The 7,750-nt window shown below is 40.0% G+C and overlaps 1 protein-coding gene across 1 annotated transcript in view; it reads left to right on the forward strand.

Annotated features, from left to right (window-relative positions):
• Ccdc171 (coiled-coil domain containing 171) overlaps positions 1–7,750 on the forward strand; it is a 349,604-nt gene that overhangs the window by 215,746 nt on the left and 126,108 nt on the right. The gene's annotated exons all lie outside the window — the stretch shown is intronic.

A 7,750-nucleotide genomic window follows, 5' to 3' on the forward strand; every position in this document is an offset into this window, starting at 1 on the left:
CTCCTCCTTGGTTTTCCTTCAGAAAAGAGGGGGCCTCCAAGATGCAATAAGACCGGGCATAAACCCTCACACCAAGGATGGATAGAGGTAGCCTGGTTGGGAGAAAGGATCCCATGAGCAGGCCAAAGAGTCAGAGACACCCCACTCCAGCTGTTAGGAGCCCAAACAAAAATACCAAACTAACAAGCACACCATGTATGCAGAAGATCTAGCCCAGACCCTTGCCTGTATGCAGAAGATCTAGCCCAGACCCTTGCCTGTATGCAGAAGATCTAGCCCAGACCCTTGCCTGTATGCAGAAGATCTAGCACAGAACTTTGCCCCATTGCTGCTTCAGTCTCTGTGAACTCCTGTAAGCCCTGCTCAGTTGACTCTGTGGTCCATGTTCTCCTGGTATCCTTGACCCCCTGGCTCCTACAGTCCTTTCTGTCAGTCTTCTGTTGGGGTTCTCCATGCTCTGCCTAATGTTTGGCTGTGGGCTTCCCATCAGCTTCTGGAGGAAACCTCTCTGATGATGACTGGGATAGGCAGTGATCTGTAATTGTAGCAGAATACCATTAGGGATCGTTTCATTGACTTTTTATTTTTATTTTTTTGAGCCATATAGCTTCCTGACACTGGGCATTCAGGCTGTGAAGCATGGAATCTCCCTTGTGGCTTTGGTCTCAAGTTAAACCCGTCATTGGTTGGCCACTCTCACAAGCTCTGAGCCACCACTGCCCCTGCACATCTTGCAGGCAGGACAGGTTGGGGGTCATAGGTCATTGTTTCTATTAACTGCAAAGTAGTTTAATTATTTTTGACTATCTTAAAAAACGAATTTAGCAGACACATACTTTAGAAACAACTGTGAGCAACATTGTCATTATTTTTCTGGAACTCACTTTAGGTACTTGGTAAAACTATAATAATTATGTTTTCTCCAAGTTGGCCTCAGTGCACTGCAGTTATTTGTGGTCTTTGTTGTGTGCCCCATAGGTCACCATCATTTTCTTTATGTTCTGTGATGACAAAACACTATACTGCTATTAAATAGCTGTCTATATAAACACATGGAAATAGAAGATATATATTTGGCAGTATTTGTGTGCCTTAGTGTGGTGATTTGGCTATTCTTGGCCCAGGGAGTATTAGGAGGTGTGGCCTTGTTGGAGTAGGTGTGCTGTTGTTGTGTCTCACTGTGTCTCACTATGTGAGTGGGCTTTGAGACCTTCCTCCTAGCTGCCTGAAAGCTAGTCTTCTCCTGGCTGCCTTCAGATCAAGATATAGAACTCTCAGCTCCCTTTCCAGGACCATGCCTACCTGGGTGCTGCCATGCTTCCTACCTTGATGATAATGGACTGAACCTCTAACCCTGTAAGACAGCCCCAATTAAATGTTATCCTTTATAAAAGTTCCCTTGGTTATGGTGTCTCTTCACAGCAACGGAAACCCTATGACTAAGACACTTGTTAATAAAATGATTCAAATGGAAATTTCTTACTTAATTGAGTATGTTCTTAAAATGAAAAATCCATTCAACAATCTATTATTTTTAAAAATGATTGCTTTTGTTTTATAAACTGTGACATAATATGTAGTAATTAGCAGCATAAATGTGTTACAGTGGTAAAAAGTTGTTGGTTATATACTGTGCTAGCACCATCTTCTAGAGGAAGTGATGTGTACATTATTTCATTAAGAGTCTTTATATTTATTTATTATTTCATGTACTATGTGTGTGTGCACGCATGTATGTGTGTGTGCATGTGTGTGTGTATGAATGTGCATGTGTGTTTGTATGCACACTCATATGGTACACTAATGGAGGCTAGAAAACAACTTGTGGAAGTCATTTCTCTCCCTCTACCATGCAGGTTTGGAGGATTGAACCTGGCTCATCAGGCTTGGCGATATGTGCTTTTACCCACTGAGTCATCTTGGCAGCCTCCCATTATTTAAATTAATGTTATTTACAGATTTGTGTTATTGTCTAACTGGCAGCTTTTTAAATGCAAATATCTAATACATTTAAGATATATATGTAACGAATGAGTAACATTTAGAAGAATTTTAATACTAATACTTTTAAAGAGATGAAATAATAGTAAACTAATATTTAATATATCTTAATACTTAAAAACAACTAGTCCCCCCTTTTTCTGAAGAGCAATGGAGGAGAGAGAGAAAACTGCAGGCAGGATGTAAAGTAAATAAATTAATTTATATTAAAATAAAATCCCACAGAAATAAACAAAGTAAAGCATTGTGCTAAAACAAAAAACAAATAAAAAACTCTACTAGGCTACTGTATTCTTTGAAGTTTTGAAAGTGACATTTTTAAATCACTAAAAACATTTTGAAAAAGTCTAATAGTCTGAGTTCTATTTTCATTTAGGTTTCTTTAAAACAATAATTGTTTTTTACCCCCAGAAAGTTTAGCCAGTATTATAGTTCAATACTCAAACCATATATATGGGTGTGCTTCAGATATGAAATTTAGATTTTCAGCTAAGTGTATCTTGGTTTTTATTTGTATCTGCTATATGTTAGGATGGAAAGGTACATACATACACACACATGCACACAAGCACACACAGTCACATGGGCACACATGTGCACACAAGCAACACACCATCCAAACATATGCATATATACATATACTAGTAACACAGTTTTTAATTATAAATGAAAAGAGGGAGAAGCATGCACACAGGGGGTTCTTGATACCTACCTGTTTTGTAACTGTAGTTTAAGCACAGATTGTGTGTGTGTGTGTGTGTGTACATGTGTGTGCATGTTCATGTATGTTTGTTCGTCTATTTGCACAATAATGTCTTGTGGACATGTGTGTATGCATGTATGCATGTGGAGGCCAGAGGTTAGTAGCAGACGTTTTCCTTAGTCTGTCCACTTTGTTCTGGAACAGGCTCTCTTGCTGTACCTGAAGCCCACTGATTAAGCTAGCCTGGCTACCCAGTGACCTCCAGGGATCTGTCTGAATTATAATCCCCACTGTTGAATTTTAGATGTGTACCACTGTCCTGGCTTTCCATGTGGGAGTGTGTTGGTCTGAATTGTATAGCAAACGTGTTTCTGACTGAGGTAGCTCCTAAGCCACCACATCTCAGACCTTCTTGGAAAAGAAATACCTGTGCTAAACATGTAGATACTTTTGCTGCCATTCTCAAATAGCACAGATAACTCAAATGCATTTTCTATAGCATTGGCATTGTAAAGTATATGTAACCTAGAGATGATCCAAACACTATAGGAGAAGTGAGAAGGTTACTCAGTGGCAGAATGTGCAGTCAGCATGTGTGAAGCCTGAGTTCAGTACCTAGTAACAACAACAGAAACAATGCAAAACCTATGGGAAGATAATCTAAGATACACACCAACACTGCATCATCGTGATAGGGAATTGACATCCTTGGATTCTGTGTCTTGAGTAAGCCAATGTCTCATCCTGGAGCCAGTCTTATGACAAGTATAATTTTTTCAAAGAATAATTTTGATTGTTTTAAAACATGAATTTATTGGATTGGAAGAGCGGGCTCAGCAGTTAATGGTGCTCTTCCAGAAGACCTGAGTTCGATTGCCAGCACCCACATCAGGTGGTTCACAACTGCCTGTAACTATAGCTCCAGGGGATTTTGAGGCCCTTGGACGCACATGTGCATATAACCACATACAGACATATAGTTGAAAAGTATAAAATTAAAAACCACGTATTCATTGATACCTCTGTTTTGAATAGGGTCTTGTTTTGTGTTACAGGTTGGCCTCAAGATCACCACCCTCCTGCCTCAATCTCCCAATTGCTGGGATGACAGGCATGTGTTCCTATGCCTGGTGATGTGAGTTTATGATAGAGGTCAGAAGTTAAATTGTTATTGATATTCTTAGGGGGATCAATTTCAAGTTTAGGGGTTAAGAAAAAGAAAAACAAGAAAGTCATTACCGTGTTTCATGCTGTATATTTTAAGATACATTCATTTCTCTATTGAGTTGAATTCCTAGCTGGTTTTATATTTTGGAAAATCTATATCTATTGAGCTTTTCTTTTGCAAAAGAGTTAATAATTTCAACCATTTAAAATGTATAATGTATAATTCAGGTCGTAGAAAGATGGCGCAGTGTTTAAGATCACTTGCTGCTCTCGCAGAGAGAACCTGAGTTTGATTCTTAGCGCTGACATCAGGTTGCTCACACACATCTGTAACTTCAGCTCTGGGAATACAACACTGTGGGCACCTGCACATACATGTGCACACACCCCTCCCCCCAGATACACACAAATAGTCACACACACACATAAACCTTACAGCCCATAGTCCAGTGATTTCAGTACGTTCACACTTTTGTACAATGCTCATATTAGCTAATTGTATAACAGTTAAATCACCCTGAAATAAATTCTGTGTTCACTAAGCAATTATTTCTTGCATGTTTTTCATCCATTTCTGACAGACACTCATCTGTTTTTTTTATCTCCTCGAAATTTTTTTTTTTTAATTCTGGATAGTTGAAATAAATAGACCCATACAATATATGGTCTTTGTTGCTTGGCTTCTTTCATTTAGCATATTTTGCTAAAAAGTTTTGTTTTGTTCAAAAAAAATTTTTTTTTGCTCAAGTTTTTGGGCATGTACTAATGGCTCATTCCTTTTTGTGGGAGAATATTATTTCATTATATTGGTATATCACATTTTCGTAGTACTTAGGCTAACTTAGATTCCTCCCAACATGTAAATGGCCCCTCTCCCCCACTCTCCCATTCTCATCAGCATGTGGTGCTTGCCTTGATAATAGCCATTCCAACTGGAGTGAATTTCAGTTTAATTTTGATTTTGGTTTTCTTTATTGCCAAAGATATTGAACTTGTTTTCCCAGGTATTTATTGGCCTTTTATATTTTGGGTACAACTGCCAGTTCAACTCACTTGCCAATTTTTAAAAAAAAAATTTTATTAGATATTTTCTTCATTTACATTTCAAATGCTATCCCGAAAGTCCCCTATATCCTCCCCCTGCCCTGCTCCCCTACCCACTCACTCCCACTTCTTGGTCCTGGCGTTCCCCTGTACTGGGGCATATAAAATTTGCAAGACCAAGGGGCCTCTTTTCCCAATGATGGCTGACTAGGCCATCTTCTGCTACATATTGCAGCTAGAGACATGAGCTCTGGGGGTACTGATTAGTTCATATTGTTGTTTCACCTATAGGGTTGCAGACCCCTTTAGCTCCTTGGGTACCTTTTCTAGCTCCTACATTGGGGGCCCTGTGTTCCATCCTATAGATGACTGTGAGCATCTACTTCTGTATTTGCCAGGCACCGGCAAAGCCTCACAGGAGACAGCTATATCAGGGTCCTTTCAGGAGAATCTTGCTGGTGTATACAATAGTGTCTGTGTTTGGTGGCTGATTATGAGATGGACCCTTGGGTGGGGCAGTCTCTGGATGGTCCATTCTTTCGTCTTCTCACTTGCCAATTTACGGATTAGATTATATGTTATTTTGTTGTTTACATTTTTGAATTGAGTTCTTTGTATATTCTACATATCAAACTGTTGCCAGATTTTGCTGGCAGAGAGTTTATCCCATTCTATAGGCTGTCTTTCCACTCAGTTATTTTTTCCTGCCATGCAGTGCATAAGCTTTTGCAATTTCTCTAGTTTTAAAAACATTCATACAATATGTTTTTGTCATATTCTCTCCCCTCCCCTAACTCCTCCCAGATCTTCCCCCTTCCTACCATCCAGCATTGTATATCTTCCCTCTCTCAAACAAAACTATAACCAAAAAGAACCGAATCAAAGCAAACCAAACCAACTGACCAGCCAAAAAAGCATATAAAAAACAGGGAGCCAAGTTTGTGTTTGTCAGTTCCTCCCGAGGATGCAGCCCACCCTGGAGTGTACCAAGTGCTACTTTATTGGGGAAAACTGACTTTTCTGTCTCTTGGGGTATAAATTACAGATAGCTCCATTGCTAGGGGTGGAACTTGGTGACCACTGCCCTTTCTTCATGCTGGAATTATGTTTGGCTTGAAGTTGTGCAGGTCCTGGACATGCTGTCACAGTCCCTGCGAGTTCATATGTGCATCAGCCTTGCTGTATGTGGAAGACACAGCTTCCTCAGAGTTACCCACCACCTCTGGCTCTTACAGTTGTCCCTCTTCTTCTACATAGATGCTGAGCCCTGATTTGGGGGGGTGATAAAGACATTCCATTTAGAACTTAATATTTTGGTGTTTCTTATTCTCTGGTCTCAGTGTTAATTAACATCTGCTATAAGAAAAAAAAACTTCAGATGAAGTTTGAGCAATGTACTGACTTATAGGTGCAGGAATATGTCATTAGACGTTATTTTATTGCTGTGATACTTTCGTAGAGTCATAGTGGAAGGCTTTCCCCCCCTAGAGACAATGACCTATCTGATCAAAGGTCTTGGCCACATTAATAGTGTCAGCTATGGCTTCTGTTTCATGGGGTGGGCCTTAAATCCAATTAAAAAGTACTTGATTATTCCCATAATCTTTGTATCCCTATTGCACCAATATATCTTGCAGGCAGGTCATTATTGTAGGTCGCAGGGTGACCTACAATAATGTAGGTCTGGTGTGTGAGACTGGTGATTTCTTTTCTCATGTGGCCATGTGTATAGTGACATCACTATGAATGTTAATATGAATAAAGCTCTGGTTGGATATCAGCTTGATTTCTCCATGCTCAATGACACAAATGAGTGGTGTCCTCAGCAACAGGATCTTACCATCAGGTTGTAGTAACTAATAGCATTGGCACGCAGTGTTCTTGAGTAGCAGCTATGGAAACCCTTTGGCCAACAACTCAAGAATATTGTCTTAGTTCGGGTATTATTGCTGTGAAGAGATATATTATGATATAACATGTATACACACAAACACATATGTATATTATATACATATTATGAAACTTCCTCAGCAATAGGTTTCCATGTGGTTTTGTTAGGTTCCTCCTCTCCCCTCCCCCTCCCTCTCCCCCCCCTCCCCCCCCTCCTTCTTCTTCTTCTTCTTCTTGACAGGGTTTCTCTGTGTAGTCCTGGCTATCTTGGAACTCACTCTGTAGACTGGGCTGACCTTAAACTCAGAAATTTGCCTGCCTCTGCCTCCCAAGTGCTGGGATTAAAGTCATGCGCCACCACTGTCCAACTTTAGGTGCCCCTTCTTATATTCACTCCTTTACCCAGCTCTTCCTTTCTCCCTTAATTGACCCGCCTATTCTATTTTCGACTTTATCTCTTTACTACATTTTGTCTCTGCCTCCTTCAAACCTCACCTGCTTCCCTCTGGTCCCACGATCACCTACCTAGACTATATGGGTATTCTAAACAAAGTGCACATGTCTAAGGCTTAAAGCTAATACATGTAAGAGAAAAGCAAGGCACACTTGTCTTTCTGGGTCTGGGTTACCTTACACAGGATGATTGCTTCTAGCTTCTTCCACTTACATGCAAATTTCATTTTTCTAACAGGTCTATTGTGTAAATGTATCACAGTCTCATTGTCTGTTCATTAGTTGATGCCATCTAGGTGGTTTCCAATTTCTGGATAATATGAATAGAGCGGCAGTGGACATGGCTGAGCAAGTATGTCTGCCGTAAGATGGAGAATCCTTTGCCCAAGTCTGGTATAGCTGTCTCTTGTAGGAGATCTGTTTCCCAGCTTTGAGGAACCTCCATGTTTGTTTTCCATAGATGCTGTACCAGTTTGTACTCTTTTTTTTTTG

Source organism: Mus caroli, chromosome 4 (assembly GCF_900094665.2).
Source record: "Mus caroli chromosome 4, CAROLI_EIJ_v1.1, whole genome shotgun sequence".
Taxonomy (NCBI): Eukaryota; Metazoa; Chordata; class Mammalia; order Rodentia; family Muridae; genus Mus; species Mus caroli.